Here is a 21,027-nt window from a genome sequence, read left to right on the forward strand (position 1 = left end):
AGAGGTCACCGTGGAGAAAGGCATTCTGCACATCCATCTGATGCAGCGGCCAAGACTGAGAGGCTGCAATCGCGAATATAGTACGGACCGTGGTCATCTTGGCAACCGGCGCAAATGTCTCCTCCTAGTCAATCCCATATTCTTGTTTGTTGCCCAGAGCTACGAGGCGAGCTTTGTACCGATCCAAAGAGCCATCAGAGCGAAGTTTGACCGAGAAAACCCATTTATTGCCAAGAGGCTTAATCGGAGGAGGGCAAGGAACAATATCCCAAGTGTGATTCTCCTCAAGTGCTTGAAGTTCTGTTTGCATTGCATGCTGCCAACACTCATGTACCATAGCCTGTTTGTAACAAGTGGGAATGGAAATAGAGGATAAAGGAGTGACAGGAGATACAGTGGAGGAGAAACCATACCAATGAGGAGGTCGAGATGGGCGAGTAGACCGGCGAAGAGCGGGGGAAGCTGGAGCAGGAGGAGGATTAGGCGCCAGGACAAGATCAGGAGGGGGCACAGAGGAAGTAGAACCAAGCTCATGGCCACTACGTCTGCCATACACAAAACCAGGTTAGAACCGTTCCACAACTGGCCGAGAATCATCAAAGCAAGGTAGAAGAGATAAAGAGGCAGACGGCTGCTCAACATGAGATTGAAAAAAATATTGATTTTCAAAGAAAACCACATTCCGAGAAACACGTAGACGACGAGCAAGGGGATCATAACAAACACAACCCTTTTGAGGGAGAGCATAACCAAGAAAAGCACATTTACTTGATCGATTTGTAAGTTTATGTCGTTCATGAGCAGGAAGATGCACAAAACAAACACAACCAAATGTCCGAAGAGCAGAATATGAAGGAGAACGGCCAAACAACTTAAAGAAGGGAGAAACATGATGTAATGTAGGAGAAGGTAATCGATTGATCAAAAGAACCGAAGTAGAAAACACTTCACACAAAAAACGAGAAGGAACAGAGGATTCAAGTAAAAGGGTGCGGACCACATCAAGAAGATGACGATTTTTCCTCTCAGCAACACCATTTGGTTGCGGTGTTGAAGGACAGGAGCGCTGAGAGACGATCCCTGAGCTTTGAAGAAAGTCTTGAAATACATGAGACGTGTATTCGCCGCCAGAATCAGAGCGCAAGACCTTGATTTTGGCAGAGAATTGAGTCTCTAGAAGCACAAGAAAACGCTTGAATGCTAAAAAAAGGTCGGCCTTAGCCCGTAGAAAGTAAACCCAAGTAAACCGACTACAGTCATCAATAAAGGTGACAAAATACTTGTAATGCGCATGAGAAACAACAGGAGCAATTCCCCAAACATCAGTATGAATAAGATCGAAACATTGTAAAGCATGAGAGGCATTATGAGGAAAAGGTAAAACTTTACTTTTGCCAAGTTTGCATGACGTACATTCAAAAGAAAGATCAAGAGAAGAACACACTTTATGTCCCAAAACACCTGAATTAAATAATTTTTGAAGTACATCAGAGTTGGGGTGGTCTAGACGTTTATGCCACATCTTGGGTCCAAAATTAACAACATCACAGGCAAAAGAAAAAAAAGGAAAACTAGGATAAAGATTAAAGAGACGTTCCACTTTAGGCCCCTTCGCGATCATCGTCCCAGACGCTTGATCCTGCACAACACAACCAGATTGAGAGAAATGGATATTACAATTATTATCGACCAATTGACCAACAGAAATGAGATTTGTGGAGAGGTCAGGAGACACAAAAACATCAGTTAAACAAGAGGAAAGATCACCAATAGCACTGATAGGCAGAGAACTGCCACCAACGGTGTTAATTTTCTGATGGCCATCATAATTGCGGACATTGGAAAGAGAAACAACAGTATTGATCATGTGATTAGAAGCTCCGGAGTCAAAATACCATGACTTAGAAGAAACTTTAGGATTACCTGAAAGCCCAAAAGTAGAGAAAGCAGAAATGATCATCTGTTGTACCGTCTCAGGAGTGAGTGTGGTCGGTGGGGCGGAAGTTGTAGGTGCAGCAGGAACAACCAGCGAGGCAGCAGGCAATGCCGTAGAACTAGAGGCACCAACATAGGCAGGATAAGCAGTATCCGGCCTCTGAGCAGGTCGAATGGAGCAAGTAGTGATGATATGACCGGGTTTCCTGCAATAGCTACAAAACTTTCTAGGGCAACCCCGAGAAACATGACCAAAAGCTTTACAACAATAGCACTGAACAACACGCATGTCTCTTCCCTTATTCCTCGCCTGGGTTGCATAAGGCACAGTGACAGGGGCACTAACGTCAGCCCAATGTTCGATGCCAGCCTGTGTGGCTAGACGTTGCTCCTCACGGAGGAGTTCACTAAAACAAGCAGCTAAAGAGGGGACAGGATGACGATTCATTAGATTAGACCGTGCAATGCCAAAATCTAAATGGAGCTTCTTCAAGAATTGATCTCTCTTGCTTGTTTCATGCACTACTTGAATAGCAGAGAGAGCTATAATGGGAACAGCAGAATGAACAATGTCGGCGTAGTCAGCCCAAAGGTTTTGAAAACCTGAAAAATATTCCTTGATGGATAGACTGCCTTGTGTGAAATGAGCCATCTCATACTCCAATTGAAAACGCCAAGCCGAGTTGTCTTGATGATAAACTTGGGCAAGATAACGCCACATGTCAGCCGCAGTTCTATAAGGCCACAAATTGAGAACAAAGTGAGGCTCAACGAAGCCAAGGATCCAAGTCATGACCCTAGCATCCTTGACTGTCCACTTGGACAAAGCCTCGGCCTCCCGAGGTGCAGGATCAGTCCCATCTATATGACCCCATAACTTCTTTCCCATGACAAATAAACGAAACTGAAATTCCCAGGCACTGTAATTTTTACCCGTGAAACGGATAGGGAACTAGTCTACCTTATCAGATGACATGATGCCCCTACGTGAATATGAGCCACTCTTTCGTGGCTGCAGCGGTAGAAAAGGGTCGCGGCAGACGCTGCGACACGTGTACCGAGCAAAAGAATTTCGTGGAGTGGGCTCTAGTCGCACACCCAAAAAAAAAAAATGAAGCCAATGACCCCGTCGAACACCAAAAATGAACCGTCCAATACCAAAAACGAAGATGATTCCGTCGAACACCAAAAACCGAAATGCCCGAGAGAGGAGCTGCCGAAATTCGCTAAATCCGAGAGAGGAACCTCTGAAATCCAAAAGAAAAACCCACAAGACCCTCCGAAATCCACTTCAAATCGAGATCCGAGAAACAGGGAAAGATAACGCACCTTTGAGAGCACAACGCCGAGCCAATTTCTCCACCACCGAACCGAGACCGCCAAAGGCGCCGAAAAAACTCGGAGAAACAAAAAATCAGGTGCGGAACGAAGCTCTGATACCATGACAAAGTTTCCGAAATCAGTTTTATTTCCCGAAACAAAGAATCGAAAAACCTCCTCGATTTTCTGTTCGATACATAGGTATAGAGATTTAAAACAGAAATTACACTAATACCTTAGAAATATAGATATTTACAATCTTGTCCCTTATATACGATAACAGGAGCATGCTACCCCACCATGAAATTAATGCCTAATAATAGGACATGAAATGGCCCTTTACGCAAAGAGGTACAAACAAGGCTAGGAAGTTACTATTTGAGTAAAGATATTTAGATCATTTCCAGAATTGAGTTAAGATTTTTAGTTCATACCCTTTACTCTAATTGCTCTTGTCAATTGAGTTCTTCCTCATTAGCACTCCAATCCCATGAAACAACTTCTTCAAACTCAACATTTCTACTATCTAGAATTTGATTATTCACCTTTTAACCTTTTGATTTTTTGTCATGGCCAATGAACACAAACTTCTTACTTCTATCATCGAGTTTAGATCTCTCTTATTTTGGAACATGAACATAGGCCATTGATCCAAAAACTCACAAGTGTGACATACTTGGCTTCCGTTCACTGCATGCTTCTTGGGGCGTTACATTCTTTAAGTTTTTTGTTGGTGATCAATTTGAGAGATAGATTGCACAAGTTCCAGTTTCTGCCAAAAATTCTTTTGGCATCATCTTGCTCTTCAGCATAATTCTAGCCATGTTGAGGATTGTCCTATTCTTCCTCTCTGCAACTCCATTTTGTTGTGGCGATCTAGGAAATGTCAAAGGGCGACGAATTCCATGTCTTCCGCAAAAAAATCTTAAATTCATTGGAAGTGAATTGTCCCCCTCGATCACTTTGTAGTACTTTATTCTCATAGCCATTTTCTTTCTCAACTAGAACTTTAAATTTTTTGAATGCCTCAAAAGTCTCACTCTTGTACTTCAAAAAATATACCCATGTCTTTCTAGAAAAAATCATAAAAAAGGATAAAGTAAGAGTTTTACCAAGAGATTGAGGCTTGATAGGACCGCACACATTAGCATGGATTAGTTCAAGTGGAGTGGTGGCTCTTCTAGTAGATTATTTCAGAAAACTCTTTCTTGAATGTTTGCCAAGTAAGTACCCTTCACCATATTCTTCTCTCCCAAGGCTCTATGTCCTCCAAAGTTTAGATGACCAAATCTCATGTGCCAAATCCATGATGGATCTTTCACAAAAAAATTTAAACACATTGCTCCAATGTTCTTCATATCAAGCACAAACATTTGATTCTTTGTCATTGTGACCTTAGCGATAAGATTGGCTTCTCGATTTCTAAGCCAAAGAAAGCGATATTCCATGGTAATTTTGTAGCCACTCTCCAAAAGTTGCCCAATACTCAAAATATTATTTTTCATCTTGGGAATATAATAAACATTATGAAGAATTTTGTGGCCACCACCTTTTATATGAAATAAGACCGTACCTTTGTCTTTAATCTCCACCTTTGTAACATCAAGAAGCGTACATGGCTCGTTATGTTATTGTCAAATCCCACAAATTTGCTTCTATCACCTGTCATGTGGTTAATAGCACCATTATGAAAGTACCGTATACTATTTTCTCCTGGCCTCTTCATTTGGTTCACCACCACCAAGATTCTTGTGAAGAAATCTGAGAGAGACTGACTCTCCTTCTTCAAAAGTGATTCAAACTCAGCCCTTAGAGTTTGAAGATGTACCTTCTTCACTTTGTCAACTCCCATGACATATTTTTGAAGAGTATCGTTTGGATATGGTGTCGTTGGCAACCTTCACGAACATGTCATCATCCGACCCTTGATGAATGACTGTAAATGCACATTGATCCTTCTTCCTCTTTTTCTCTAAAACTTCTTTTTCATTTGTTGGCACATGATAGGTGATAGATCAGTGGCCTAGCTAGATAGCTGACCAATGGCCAGCAAAAATAACTGCAATGCCTGCCTCCCCAGTTGTGCCTACTGCTCCAGTTCCTGCTACTGATGGATGGAAATAGTTCCTCCTTTTGGAAAGTCTAAAGCTAGCAAAGCATTGCTGAAACCTCTGTCCATAATTTCTTCTATAGGAGTCGTAGAAATCGACCTGAAGGATGTAGATTAAGTTCTCAATTAAGTCTTAAGCTTGTTTGGCTGCAGCCATAAAACCTAGAACACAGTGAAGGTTGGAAATATAATTCACAATATAGATTATAGAAAGTTTATCAGCTTTAGACTCAGGAAGAGAACGATCAAGACAAGACAATAGATATAATGGATTTTTTAATTTATAGTGAGGACAATGTTTTAGAGTATAATTGTTTGGAGGCCCTCAATAATTAACAAGAAAAGAAGTTATCTCTATGAGCATTCAATTTACTACACCTAATGGGATTCTTTAAACATCTATTTAGCTCTAGATAATCGTTGAAATATGAACATCTATTTAGCTCTAGATAATCTTCATACTAATGTTCAGGAGTGGATAAATTTTCTAATTGGTTTTGAAGAAACGCTATCACTGAAAAAGCTCAATTTAGATTTGAGAGTCTTCTTTGTCTAATGAAGGAATAACTAAGGACTGTACCAAACACTCCCTCATCTGCGAGTCGATTATGTGCTATTACTCTTGTTATACGAATAATTTTGCGTGGAGGTTTTTAGAAATTGCTGCAGTACCATATGAAAAACAATTAAAATGAACCACGAGCAGGATAGATAAAAGAAATTAATGTGTAGAGAACAATTTTGCTTTTTAGTCTTATCACTTGTGGTATTTTAGGCTATTCACAGGCTTGTATAGAAGGTTTCAATTATTAATTAAAGATTCAAATGTCTTATAGAGGGCTGTTAAGACCAATCAGATCATTCTTTGGCTTTGACTTGCCAATTAAAGATCTAGTTTTACAAAATTTTCTCACGTTTGATTCTGCTTAGAACATGGTAGGAAGCTCAGCTGTACAACAGATCATATGCAGTTCTCAGGGAGAACATTGAAATGAATCAAGTGTGTATGACCTGGAAGGTCAATAAAAAGGCACTCATAGCCTGGATAATATGCACTAACAGTGCTCAATTATGTGAGTTTTTTAACATGAATGTTCTAGCTATGAGTTCTGAACATCGAACTCGGCAATTTTAATGGACGATACCTGTTACTTCTAACCCTTCAAACAAATGTATCAGGCCAACATACATATTTCTTTCATAGGCTGAAAAGTTTTTTAAGTGATCCAAACAATTGAGAGGTAGTGTTTCGAGTGGTGATTGAGCATTCAGTGTTAGGCCACCTCATATCATGAACAACTGCATAATTAGGATTGAGATCACAGTAGCAATAGCAGGCCTTGGTTCTTCTGAGAATGAAGGTGGAAATCCCAGTGCATTTTCATGTGGACTACTTATTAATTGTCTTTCCCACATCAGACCTTCAACCATGACTAGCACTAATACTATCCATTTGTTGTCTGGGTTTGGAACATTTTTTTTACTATCCCTTTTTTGTCTGGCTTTCGAAACATTTTTTTGGTATCGAATAGGCAGGTGAGCTTATGAATGACCGTGCCTGTTATTTACTTAAAAGACTGACAGTTAAACGGCTCCACAGAGAGCACTGTATTACCCACAGAAAGTGGTATTAAGTATTGAAACCACATAAACTGTGATTACATGACATTCTAAGTTCAGGCATTTGCTGCAATATGAGCCCATTGTGAAGGAGAATCAGTTAAAAACTGTAAAAATTCTCCATTACACTCATAACAGGGTACAAGGATGTGTCTATTCACTTATTAAAATTTTAATGGGGGAAATACCCAAATATGTAGGGAATGCCTCCATCTTCTTAGATTATCAGGCTACTTTTGGTTCTGTATTACGAATTACAAAGGTTAGGAACAAGAACAAATGAAGTTAGTGACATTAGAATGGTAAGGCTACAGCAAAATGAGATTGGCTATAGCAAATAGGAAAGCATATATCGAATATTTTCGACTTAATTTTTCTGCCATTTTTTTTTCTTGTACTTTCAAAAAAACAAAAAAAAAAACAAAAAGCCAAGGACTGGAATCAGTTTATTTGGGAGATGGGGCAACTTCTGACCAGTTTTTCTGTGGGACTTGGGATAAAATTTTGCTGCTTTCTGCTATCCTGTCATTTTCCATATGGTGCTAATCTGGATTCAAAACAAATCTTTAAAAGAATTATAAGATAAAAAAGCTGCATTAACAATAGGACTATTAGAAATAACAAATCTGAATATTTTGCTTTGAGACTGTTTTATTGTACCATATTTTTATTGTTGATCAACTGGGTTTGAAATGGTAATTAAAATCTTTGTTCATTTTTACTTATGGCCCCAACAAAAATTTCTGCTTCTGAAACTGATCCTCAGAGTCATACGGATATACTTGCTTCCTTGTGATATTTCGTGAATTCTAGCACAGAAATGGATTGTTGAGCCACTCTCTCGTTGTGAATTCTGCTAGCTGGCCTTACAATTATTTTGTTCTTTCCAAGATTGAATCAGAAAAATGGCAACACAAATGCTTCTCCCAATATCTGGTTACCAGGAGTGAGCAGCAACATGAAGTCCCTATGGTTTTTAAAACGTGTATGGATGTTGCATATACTCTACTTGTCAAATAAGGCAATTTACCTCTTAGAGCGATACATGAGAAGAAATGAGAAATAGAAGAAAGATAGAAGAGAAGAAGAATGAAAGAAGCCCTCTCTACGGTCTAAAATCAACCTTTCTTCCTTCTTATTACTTCAGTGATTTATCCCTCTTACACATAACTCATTATAATTTCCTAATAGCACCTCTAAATAATATAAAATCTAGACCCTAGACACATCAAAATATTCTAAAGATGACAAAACTTTCACAAAAATATATAGATAATGTAAAATGACCAAATTACCCTTTATATTATGTTTAACACTCCTTATGTCTAAAAGCCCCCTTTGTTACAAAATGCCTCAAATTCAGGTTTACTCAAGGCTTGAGTAAAAATGTCACTAATTTATCACTAAACTAAACATAGAGAGTAACAATTTCTTTCAACATTACTATATCTTGAATAAAGTACCAGTCAATTTTTATGTGTTTGGTTCTCTCATGAAACATTAGATTGTCTACAATAAATATAGTTGTCTAGTTATTATAATACATAGGTTCAACAACTTGCAAGTTTAATTCCTGAAGAATTGATCTCACCCATATCAACTCATTTGCTCTAAACTCAATTTCTACACTAGAACAAGCCACTATATTATGTTTTTTATGCTTCCAACATACTAAATTACCCCTGCAAACACAAAATAACCAATAATGGATTTTTTATTAATTTTTTAGCCAATATAGTTTGCATTTTAAAAGACTTCCATGTTCAAACGATTGTAAGGCTAAAAAAATACCCCCTGACCCTTTTAAATACCCCAATATCCTCTAAGCAACCTCCAAATATTCCTTGCATGAATGTTCCATGAATTCTCTTACCACACTTAGAGAAAAAGATATATGGCGACTAGTATCAGTGGCATAAATCGGTTTTCCAACTAATCTTTGATATATTATTTTGTCTTTAAGTTCATTACTATTTTCGTCATGAAGATCATTGCCAACTTCCATTGGTATCTCTTTGATATATTATATTCTTGTCACATATCAGTAACTGCCTTGTTTCTCGCAACGTTTATTCCAATGAAATAGTTTAAGGAACCTAGATCTTTGGTCTAGAAATGTTTAGCAAGGTACTATTTTCCTTCTTCAATACATTTCTTATCACTCCTGATAGGACAATATCATCAACATAAACAAGTAATATTATAATTCTAGATGATTGCTTCATAACAAAAAAAGAGTGATCACTATGGCTTCAAGAAAATCCAAAAGACATTACTACCTACCTTAACTTTTCAAATCATGTCTTAGGGCTGTTTAAGTCCATAAATTGCCTTCTTTAGACCTCTTCCTTTAAATCTCCATAAAAGAAAACATTTGTAGTGCCTATTTAAAATAGGGGTTAACCTTGGTTAACTGCAATAGAAACAAGAAAACAAATAGAAGTCAACCTAGTGACATGTGAGAATGTCTCAAAAACTTCAATACCGTAGGTTTGATATCCCTTAGCAACCAATTGAGCTTTATATCTTCCAATATAACCATGTGTTTTGTATTTCATAGTGTATACCTAATGACATCCCACAATTATAGTGCTTGAAGGAGCATCACATAAAATCTATATACTTTTCTCACATAAAGCCTCCATCTCAACATCCAGAACATGCTTCCACTAAGGAGACAAGATAGTATGTCGCATAGAAGAAGGAATGGTACAAGAAGACAAACACAGAGCAAACTGTTTGTACCTAGTAGATAATGAATCAAATGACATAATTTGACAACAAACGTGCAGTGGACTTATGAATAGCAATAAGATGTAAAAATAGGAGCAAATATACCTAGATTTGTGAAGGGTGGAGTAGATTCCACATTTGACGTGGATTAGAAAGGAACATCTTAAGAAAATGTCATATCAATAGATAAAAACTTTTGTATCCCTTTCATGTATGTGAGTAACCCAGAAAAACACACTTGATTGCAAGAGGGAACAATTTATCCATAGAACAAAAAACATGAGTAAAATAAACACACCTAAAACAAAGTAGACAATGAAATTAGTCTTGAGAGGGGAATTTTAGATCCAAGTATTGAAGAATGCATCATGTACATAAGAAAACTAGTAAGTGCATTGTCACCCCAATATGACTTTAGAGCATGCATATGAATAAGCATTGCGTGAGCAACTTGTGAAATATGATGATTTTTACGTTTGACTACTCCATTTTGTTGTGGAGTGAAGCATGAAGACTAATGAATCATTCCATGATTCTAACATAACATATCAAATTTTGATCCATAAATTCCAATCCAATGTCAATACAAAAAATATGAAGAGATGCATCAAAGTGATTTTTGATTTTATTATATTTTTTTAAATACATTAAACACTTCTAATTTCTCCATAGGAGATACATCCAAGTAGTACCACTAAAATCATCAATAAAAGAAACAAAGTACTTATATCCAAAAATACTAGAGAAAGGACAAGGTCCTAGATATTAGAATGAATAGTTTCAAACAACTACTTTTTGTTTCACTCAAAGGAAATGTAGTTTGAAGATGTTTTCTCAGTTGATACTAACAAACTGGAAAGAAAAACAAGAAATAATTGGATCAACTTTATTGGAGAAGGATGTCATAATCGTAAATACCATTAGTAGGGTGAAACTATAGCATGAAAAGCAGGTGAAGACTACTGTGGAGAGCCTTCCAAGTGATATAATTCTACTCTCTCATGAATAGAAGCAATCATCCTCTTCATTATGGGATCTAGAAACAAGCAATGAGAGGAATAAAAGGTCATTGAATAATTTATACATTTTTTAAGTTGACTATTGAACAACAAATTAAGTAGAACTGAGGAACAAATAACACAAATTTATGTAACATGAATGGGGTAGGTTCAGTATTGCCCACTTCGTGAATAGAAGACATGGACCCATCAACAAGTGTAACATATTTAAAAACCGAGGAGCCTCTTAAATCAATAAATAAGGACGACATACTTGACATATGGGATGAGGCTCCTGAGTAAATAACTCAAAAAAAATATAAGACACACATGTAAGGCTAATGTTCATTAACTACAAGAGAGGTTCGAGTAGCAATAGAAAATGTCACTTTTCGAGTTGTTTAAGCCATCAAGAATGAGACATTATATGGAGAGGTATATGTCGAAAGAAAGATCTGTAAGTAAGTTTTTTTACCTTATCAAACCAATTCACAATTTGAGTTTTCTAGAGAGAGATATCGATTTTGCAAGGGTCAATGGTTATGTTGGGCAAAGAAAAAAGAGTACTCAGTTCAATCAGATTACAGAGTTTCAGAAAGAGAAAATTTCATATCAATCTAATCTATATTTAAAGAGATATTCACATTGGAGTCGACAAGGGTAATGCTACATAATGAAACAAATCAAAAGGTCATAAAAGATTGAAGAACAAATCTTTTTATGTCATATTAGGTATCAATTTAAATATATTTGAGTCTATTTTCTTTAGTAACAAGTCGTTTGTGATTTTGAGCTACATTTTTAGGGATATTGATATCAAATGTACCAAAGGTCAGTTATGCTAAAAATCTCTCATTTTTTCCCTTTTTTTATCTCATATTATCTCTCTATGCATTGAAGTGAATTGAATTTCCTTTTGTACTAAAATCTGAAAATTTTAGCCAAGTTTCTCTTCTAGTTGGAGAGCTTTGGTCAAAATTAACCATGATGTGTTCATTCAATGCATGCAATATCTTGCTTCAATGTTCTTTTCGAGTTTTTCGTTGTTGTTACAATTGTGTATCTTCTGCATAGTTAACTCCAAAAAATTGTGGTCGCCCCAAAAAAGTTATACTTGGTCAAGTTTTTTAAATTATATTGTTAGTCTCCTTGAGTTTTTTTTTTTTTTAAAATGTCACTTTGGAAGTATGAGTTTTACATAGTCACATCCTTTCAGTTGAAGTTGTTTTCCTCTAATATATCTTCAGTTTATCATCTTATGTTTTTATCACTTCAGAGCAATGCCTATACCCACTACCTAAAGTATAGGATTGTGTCCAATATCCAACTTGACTTAAGTTCTTTGTTCTTCACCCAAGAGGTAATTTATATTTGAGCTACCCTTAAAAAGTGAGTAATTTCTTTATCAAGCCCTAAAATTGGGCAGTTTTTTCGCCTTTAAAATTAAGCGGAGTGTGTTTCAGACTATGATCATTTTGATTGGTGTATGGAGCTTTGTCATATGGGTAAGAGTGATTTTCTTCTCTCATATTGTGTTTTGTCCAAGCTGAGTATCTATGTGACAAGTAAAAGAAGAAGTACAAGAAAAACGTATTTTATTTCACATGTTGTGATATTTTTTATGTGACCAAAACAATCAAGAAAGGGGGAGAACAAATGATAAAGATTTAACATTTATGAAAAAAAATAGACAATAAAAATTGAAGATTAAGAATCCTTTTCATTGCAAGATGAAGTTATAACCTCCAACTGGAGGGTGATTGTTGAAGAGTAGATATGAAAGAGTTTTACATGACTCTCACAAGAAGTCTCACAGAGTTGGAATAAATATGGTGGAGTCATATAGGAGTCTCACAGGAGAAGGTCTCACATAAGAGTCTAAGTTAAAAGTGTTTCACTTATGTTAGTTTTCTATATATATTTAATTATTCTAAGACTTATCTTTTAATGTTTAACTTTGGGTGTAACTGGGACAAAGGTAGTTTAATTGTAATTCAACTTTACTAGTTTCCTTTATTATAAATAGAGACTCATTATATTCAAATTACAACAAGTCAGTAAAGTTTCTCTTTTCAAGAAATTCAACATCCTTCAACGTACAAAAAATTGCTCATACAATTGTCATAGTCTGAAATTGCAAATTGCTAGTAAGATTGCTCATACAAAAAATTCATAAAGAAAAGCAAGTGAGACCACTAAGCACATTATTTTAAAAATCCAAATTGATAAGATACGTTCTTATGCAATCCATTTGCTGCATTCTTAATTTTGTCTTTCCAAAGCTTTGGTGGGCATTTAAGTGAGATATGAAAAACTTTTGAACTATGTTTAGACTTTAAAAGTTGAATTAAGTAATCTTGTACAATTAAGGAAACTTTTATTTAAAATAAAATGAAAAACAATTGAGTTTGATGATTTTATGACTCATCGAATCTACCAAAGACATATCCTAGACCCTATAAAGGAAGAGTAATTTCAGTGATTTAGATGTCAAATGCGTTTGATATGGCTAGAAGAATAATCATTTACTGATAGTTTTCATGGGTTGAGATTAGCTGAAACAAAACCAAGGAAAACGAGGGTCCCCTTCACTCTCTTAATGGATCAAACGAGGGTTTTTCTCTCACTGTTTTTTTCTTTGTTTCATCGTTTTATGCATCGACTTGGTTGGAACTACTCTTTTGTCCCTGGAATGGAAGCATTTGCACAGGGGGAGGAAGTAAGTCGTATTAACTAGCTATGCTACTTGATGGGTTTCCAAAGTACATCAAATTCCGGGTTTTAAGAAGTCCCGATTTATGTCATTCGGCTTGGTTACTTGAACAAACCAATAACACCAGGCCTTTTTGATGGAAGGAAGAATGGATATTCTTTAAGAAGCACCCTATTGACTGTAGTCAGTAGGCTTTTTTTTACTAGTCTAGTACTGCGGAGTCAAGAGAACTATTGGGCGCTCTTCTAACTCTTTTAATTTACAAAATCTCCGTTAAAGATAATCTTGCTCGTCTCTGCGACGTACATGGCGATAATATTTCTCGTCCGGGCTGGTGCTGATCGCCTGCTCAACAGTCTGAGCCCGACTATGACGTTCCTTCCAAACAACCCTTTTTCCCGCAGTTGTTTTGCTTCAAGGGCTTCGTAGAACATCCTCTTGTTTTCCTTTTCCTCGCCTCCGTGCCGAATCGATCTCATCTATTTTCCCAGTTTGTATAAAGCTTTTGACATGAGACCCTCGCTCAGGATATTTGGTACACATCTTACGCTTTAACAATGTGGTGTCTTCTCCTAGCTTCGGTGATCTGGTGCAGGCGTTGGGAAAACACAGTCACCATGCCTATAACGGTGCAGTAAGGTACAATCAGAAACTGCAATCGTGGTGCTTGTAATCTTTCTGAAGAAAATCGGTGATTGTTTAGGACCATGCTTTGATGAGATACATGTCAAAAGTTCTCATTCCAATAATTTTCTCTTAGCTTTGTTTTTTTTTCTGTTCGCAGGGCATTATGACGACACGAGCGTTGATATCTCTTTTGAGGAACCATCGTTACTAACTACGGAGAGTGAGTACATCAGATATAACACGTAAGTACATTTCTAACTAAACACAAATCCAGGAATTCCAGCTTTCATGTTGTGAAAAAAAAAAACAGTTCAAGGGTATTTTGGTTATTTATACGATTTTTTATATTATTTCACTATCTTGTTCAACATATTTGATTTAGTCGGGGTACAAATTTTTATATTTATAGGAAGAATAGAATGGGAGTTATAAGGGAATAAGTGTTTTTATGTAAGATGTGTATTTTTGTTATTTTTGTAATTCATGACTTAGCATTAAGGGTCATGCACAACCACAACGCAGCTCATTTGAGTTTGTGACTTTTTTCTCTTCTTTCTCTCTCCCTCTTTCTCCTCTCTCTTTCTCTAAATTTTTCATATTTTTCACATTGTATCAGAGTAGTAATTGTTACTAGGAGTACATCTTAGGCAGAAAAAAATCCTCTTTGTCAAAATCAAGGTTTTTCAAATCTCCTTGGTGATTGCTCTTTTCTTCAGCCATAACCTTATGGTTACTGGTTCTATCATCTTTTAAAGGATTATTTATACTTTGATTGCCTAAAAGGTGATTTTTGTTGAGAGATCTTGGGATGTGCATCAACTAACCCACAAAAATGTGCATGCATCATCAGTGTGCAAGTTTATCAGTCCTAATTGTGGTCTATTTTTTAAGGATCTTTTATCTATTTGATATATGGTGTTGATTTAAACATATATCACTTGCACACATCTCATCCATGCCCTAACCCTAATTTTTATGAAGTGGGGCTCACATCTTGGAATTTGTAAAAGTATTCGTATATTGAAATTGAATATTTTTGGTGACTCAATACTTATTTTATGGATGATTTGGCTGAAGTTTATGTACCATCTAGCAATATGGGTAGATCTTATGGCAAAGATGTCGTGTTTATGACAAATGAGAAGTTGACAGGCCCAAATTATCTATTATCTTGATTGGGCGAGGTCAGTGAGAATGTTCTTGAAGGGAATTAGAGAATAGAGTACATCAAAGCAAATAGTCCAATCCCAAAGACTGATTATTGGGAAGCTGAAGACAACCAAGTTATGACTTCGATTGTCAACAGTATTGATTCAACATTAAGGAATCAGGGCAATTTATCCAGAGTTTATGAATTGTACACCAATTTCTTTGGTTTGAAAATGGGTAACAAGACTGTTACACAATATTATGGTGCATTTGTGGGACTCTAGTAGGAAATTAATGTATATCATCTATTCACTACGGATAAACAAGAATTAAGAAAATAACAAAACTAACTACTAGTGGCAAAGTTTCTAGATGTTTTAGGTGAGGAGTTTGACAACATTAAGGCACATATCTTAGCTTCAAAAGAGGTACCTTCATTACCCACTACTTTCAACAAAATTGTGAGGGTAGAAATAACTTTGGTATCCAAAGAAGAAAAAGGAGGTAATGTGACATATGTTGTTGCACTTAATACTTTGGGTCCTAGTCCTAGCCCAACAGACTCATCTCGAGGTCGGACAAGTTCTGGGCGAGGTAAAGGTAGAGACAATTCAGGCAAAGGTTGAGGCATAGGTGATGGTAAGTCCGAGAAGAGGTGTGTCCAGTGTGGACGAAGTAACCATTACTCTAATAGATGCTAGATAAAATTTGGAAAGTCTGCATGGGTAAACTCTACCAGCCATGAGACTAGTGGAACAATCTCAGAGGTTGTTGCTTTTTTCCCTCAAGGGGAGCCCATTTCAACAACAATAATAGATTATGTAATGTCTACCTCAGTTATTAGTTAGTCCATCCTCAATATCTATTGTCCATGCTCCTACTAATGTTATTTTGGCTACTTTAGGTATGTTTGCTCTTCATGTGTTCTCTTCTCCTACATGGGTTATCGATTCTGAAGGTACAACTCACATGTTAGGTTAGTCATTCTTGTTTTTTAACATGAAAGAGTCATAACATATAAAACAAGTAAATTTAGCTGATGGGTCTATTTCCTTAGTCCAGGGTGTTGGTACTATTATCCCTACATTGTTCGTGTCTCCTCAGTCTGCTTTACTAGTTCCTAAATTTGTTGTCAATGAGCCAATTAACTAAGTATATGAATTATTCTCTACTTTTTTATCCTACTCATTGTCTATTTTAGGACCTCACGATGAAGAGCATGATTGGTTCCAAGCAAGAGAGAGGTGGTTTGTATTATTTGGAGAGCCACTTGATAGATAATGTATTTGCTACCCCATTCCAGTGGCATTGCGATTAGGTCATCCTTCGTCAGGATAACTAATTCAAGTCTTTCTAGAATTTTCTTCCAATCTTACACTTCAGTGGGAGTCATGTCAGTTAGGCAAGCATCATCGAAGCTCCTTTCCAACCTCACTTCATAAGACAAGTCAACTATTTGAGGTCATTCATTCTGATATTTGGGGTCCTTATCCTATAACAAGTTTGTTTGGCTTTTACGTATTTTATCTCATTTATCGATGATTTTAGTAGATGTACTAGTATCTATCTCCTTCAGGAGAAGTCTAAAGTTTTCAATGTATTCAAACTCTTTTACTATGAAATAAAGAATCAAATTTTGGCTTCTATCCATATTTTGCATACTGACAATGGTCTTGAATTTATGAATCATAAGTTTGACATTTTTTGTCAAAATCAAAGGATCATTCATTGAACATTATGTTTGCTTACTCCATAGTAAAATGGAGTCACAGAGTGTAAAAATCGTTATCTACTAGAAGTAGCTCTCACTATGATGGTACATATGAAGGTTCCTAAACACTTATGGGGTGATGCAGTATTTACTGAATGCTACTTGATCAATAGGATGACTTCATTTGTCCTTGAAGGTAAAATTTTCATTCAGATTTTGTTGCCTTTCGCTCCATTATTATCAATTTCGCCTCATGTCTTTGGATGTGTTTGTTTTACTCATATTATGGGATCATCCAAAGAGAAGTTATCACCTTATGTAATTAATTGTATTTTTCTTGGTTACTCTCACACACAAAAGGAGTACAGATGTTTTTGTCTATCTACTAGAAAAATATTTGTATTCGTAGATGTCATTTTGTTTAGGATACTCCCTTTTTTTAGTCTACTACTCTCATTGATGTGCCATCTTCTTCCCCAGTTTCTAAGCCAGTTATTCCTCTGTAAATTGATGTTTTTCTTGGACATAAACAAAATACCATTGTTGAGAAACCCTTACAAGTATATCAGCGTCGATAGGTGCATCTCTCTTAGCTAACGACCTCCTCTCCCATGCAAGACCATGACTCATCATTGTCTGAGGATCCTGAGATAAGTGATTTGCACTTACCCATTGCTTTAATAAAGGTGTTCGCAAAGGTACTTGTGTCATCCATTGTCTCATTTTGTGTCATATGAATTTGTCTGACAACTGTAGAAAGTTTGCATTGTTTATCTCTACTTGCACTATTCCATCTTCAATGCAAGATCCTATGTCCTCTCCATAATCATGGATGATGAGATGGTTGCTCTAATAGAGCAAAGAACCTGGTAGTTATGTGAGTTACGTTTAGGTGCTACAATGTTTGGCTATAGCTGGGAGAGGTATAAAGCTCATTTGGTGGCCAACCGATATACACATACTTATGGTGTAGTTGTGTTTGAAACTTTTTCTCCAATTGCTTGATTATCTTCATTATGCATTTTGGTATCTATTGTTGTTACTCAAGGTTAACCCTTATGCCAATTAGACATAAAGAATGTTTTTCTATATGGTGAACTAGAAGAAGATGATTATATGGAGCAATCCCTGGGGTGTGTTGCTCAGGGAGAGATGTACAAGGTATGTAGACTTAAGAAACCAACCTATGGGCTAAAACAAATTCTTCATGCTTGTTTTGAAAATTTTAACCAAATAGTGATATCTATGGGTTTTTCTAAGAGCCTCTGCGATCATTTGTTGTTTGTCATGAAAAGGCATTTGGGGATCATAGTTTTGCTTGTATATGTGGATGATATTATATTGTTTGGTAGTGATACCCTTGGAATTAAAGAAGTTAAAAAACTATTTTCTACTCACTTCCAAACCAAAGACTTGGGAGCATTGAAATACTTCTTGGGTGTTGAAGTTTCTCAAAGAAAGTATATAACTGATATGCTACATGAGTATAGATTATTGGGAGCTAAACAGTTAGATACTCGGATGGAAGTTGGACACAATATACACAATGTCCAAAGTGTAAAATTGAATGATAAACTATTGTTTAGGAGACTGGTTAGGGAAGCTCATACATACCACAGTTACGCTCCCAAATATATCTATTACAGTACGTGTAATAAGTTAGTTTACAGAACACCCAAGAAAAATTCATCTTGAAGCAGCTCAGAAGATCTTGAGATATCTCAAGGGAGCACCATGGAAAGGTGTTTTCTTTAAAAATAATGGCCTCTTGAAAATTGAGGCTTTATCTGATGCAGACTATGCTGGTTCAAAGCTAGATAGAAAATCAACTACGGGCTACTGTGTCTTTCTAGATGACAACTTAATTAGTTGGAAAACAAGAAACAATAGCTAGATCCAATGCAGAAGCGAAATACATGGCTATGACACACTATTAGCGAGCTCATGTGGGTGAGATCGGTCTCTAGGGAGTTAGGCTTCCATCAGAATGAAGGCATGACTATGTTTTAAAAAAATGTGGGTGAGATTGGTCTCTAGGGAGTGAGGCTTCCATCAGAATGAAGGCATGACTATGTTCTGTGATAACCAGGTCGTTATATTTATTGCTAGCAATCAAATTCTTCATGAGAGAATAAAACTCATAGAGCAGGATTGTCATTTTGTTAGAGATGTTGTGATGAAGAAAGATGCGATTCAACCCCTATATTTGTTCAACTAATCAACTCGGAGATGTCTTCACCAAAGCATTAGGAAAATGTGAATTTATGAACTTTTGTGACATGTAGGTCTTGCACAACCCCCAACGCAACTCATTCAAAGCTTGTGCCTCTTTTTCGTTCTCTCTCTCTCTCTCTCTCTCTCTAGATTTTTCATACTTTTCATACATGTTAAATTATCATACTTATTAACTTTTAAGCTCTATCTGGTTGGGGTTACCAGAGTTCAACAAATCCGTCCATTCTCAGTTATATTCTTGTGAATTAGAGTAGGGTGGGTTTGGTTTATGAAAATTTTCATGTTAAATCTTAGGATTCCATATTGATGATATTGAGAAGTCTTGCAGTAAGGAGAACGCGAGCGGAGAATAGAGGGGTGAAGAGAAATGTGAATAGAGAGAGGCTCAAGGCGAGAGGAAGAAGAAGAGAGAGAGGCTCGAGGTGAAAGTTTAGGTGAGGATGGATTAGGGTTCCAAGTAATAACCTAATCCTCCCCTTAGTCCTTTATATATTGATGTAAATGTTAAACATTACATAAATGCCCTTCTATCCTACGGTTGAAAATAATGGCTAAAATTTAAGACAATTACAATTATGCCATTCTTGTCTTTTAACTTTCTCCCTCAAGCCGGAGGTGCAAAAACATCAAACCCTCACAGTGTGGAGCATGTAGTGGTCAATAACTTCAAAGCAACAAACTATGTGAAAATGTCAAAAACTTGACCTTGAGATGAAACATACTCAAAACTTATAATACTCGCTTTTAGTTTTTCTCTGAGAAGTGGTAGTCAACCTCAAAGTGTTTTTGTCCATTCATAGGAGACCAGATTGGATGCAATATAGATGGGTGTTTGGTTATCATTATAGAGTTTCATTGGAGTATCTCTACTGAATCCCAATTTGTGAGGAGTGACTTAACCCATATCAGTTCACTCGTCGAATATGTCATGACCCTGTATTCAACCTCAACATTGTATCTACATTATGTTTTTTGCTCTTTCAAGTTACCAAGTTTCCTCCAATTAAAGTACATGAGCCAGAGGTAAATTTTCGTTCATCTAGAGAGATTGCCCAATTAACATCTATAATGCTTTCAAGATTAATATGACCATGGTATTCCAATGAATTATTTGAGTGGTCCTAATTCTTTTGTCTTGAATTAACTGTGAACACCAATTTATATCCCGTCGTCTTCTTTTGTGATGGTAGGGCATTAATTGTTGTTGGAAGATGGGCCCAAGCCCACACGACCAAGGAAGGCCCACACATCCAAGAGATGTGGAAGATGGGCTCAAGGTCCACAGGCCCATACAATGATGGCATGATAGTAAATAAAGAGTCATCTCATAGAGATGACATTGATGTAATTAGGTTAAGTTTTAAGGGGCATAATTGTAATATTATAGTTTCATTAATCTATAAATTGAGCTTCAAGGGAAGGGTTAGGAAATAAGTCCATAACCTCTTTCTTCCTCCTGTTTTCTCCCAATGGGTGTCTATCTTTCTTTTTCTCCATGAGCTAAATCCATGGAGTCCTGAAAATCAACATGGTATCAGAGCATTGATTTTCAAGTGTGTTAGAAGATGGGCTCAAGCCCATAAGATATGGACCCACCATGATCACACGAGCTGGTGAGACCCACAATGATCACGTGAGGTGGCATTATGAGTCTTACACAATAAGAAGTATTACAGAGCTACAATTATTATGGAAGGAGGTCTCACAAAAGAGTTTCAGTGTAATGGTGTTTTAGTCATGTTAGTCTTCTATTTATATTGGGTTATTTAATTATGCTAGGACTTAGTGTTAGAGTTTGAGTGTAATTGGGACAAAGGTAGTTTAATTGTAGTTGGACTCTACTACTTTCCTCTATCATAAATAGAGGTTCATGTAC

The sequence above is a fragment of the Aristolochia californica genome, unplaced genomic scaffold, assembly GCF_029961685.1.
Source record: "Aristolochia californica isolate CCGP_79_NKW_82.1479 unplaced genomic scaffold, dmAriCali1.0.hap1 SCAF_3, whole genome shotgun sequence".
Classification (NCBI taxonomy): Eukaryota; Viridiplantae; Streptophyta; class Magnoliopsida; order Piperales; family Aristolochiaceae; genus Aristolochia; species Aristolochia californica.